The following is a 791-nucleotide window of genomic DNA, read 5'->3' as shown; positions in this document are numbered from 1 at the left end:
AATGATGAAAAAGGGGTCCCTATGTCCTCCAGCAGTCTAAGCCTATAGCAGCAGAACTATAGAGATAGCTCAGGATAACCTGAGCCACTCATTAGTCATACAGGTTAATCATCTTATTATCTAAAGAAATCAATAATAATTTCGTAATAACGAAATAGTTATCTTGTTATCTCGAGAAAACAATTATTGGTTTACCCGTGATAACAAGATAGTTATGTCATTATTTCAAGAAGCAACAGCCAAGGACCAGCCAAAGAATTTTGAATAGCTACTACTGTATCTAAACTGATCTTAACATTTCCAAATCAAAGATGGCTACCAGAAGTTCTTGGTTTTGCTCTCTGTTCTTCGTCTAATTGTTCATTACTGTTAATTAATTCACTTCTCTTTGTATTTATCTAGTATTGAACTCTATAATCTCTTTTTCTTTTGGCTCTCCTGATGAGCAGGGCGATCTGGCAGCCTTTAATTCCTCCGCATGTTTCAGACAACGTGGATCATTTTCCAGCTAAATTAACAGGATCAGTCATAACAGTTTATTGGCTGAATTCAGCTTTTAATTATTGACAGACCCCAGAGAGCGACAGGCGGCCGGAGCTGTATTAAAGCAGAGCCTGGCCCGGCTCCAGCTGGTAAATGGTGCCGCCATCTGTTATTCCAGCAGACGGAGGAAGGAGAGGAAAAAGATCCACCTCCATTCAGCCCAACACTGCGGCGTCTGTCACTGCTGACATTTCCTTAAAGGAAAAGTCGCTCATATTCAGAATCAAACGTCTGAAAGTTCTTTAAAT

The sequence above is a fragment of the Cyprinodon variegatus genome, unplaced genomic scaffold (genome assembly GCF_000732505.1).
Source record: "Cyprinodon variegatus isolate N-32 unplaced genomic scaffold, C_variegatus-1.0 Scaffold621, whole genome shotgun sequence".
Lineage (NCBI taxonomy): Eukaryota > Metazoa > Chordata > Actinopteri > Cyprinodontiformes > Cyprinodontidae > Cyprinodon > Cyprinodon variegatus.
Note: the sequence above shows the minus strand (reverse complement) of the source record.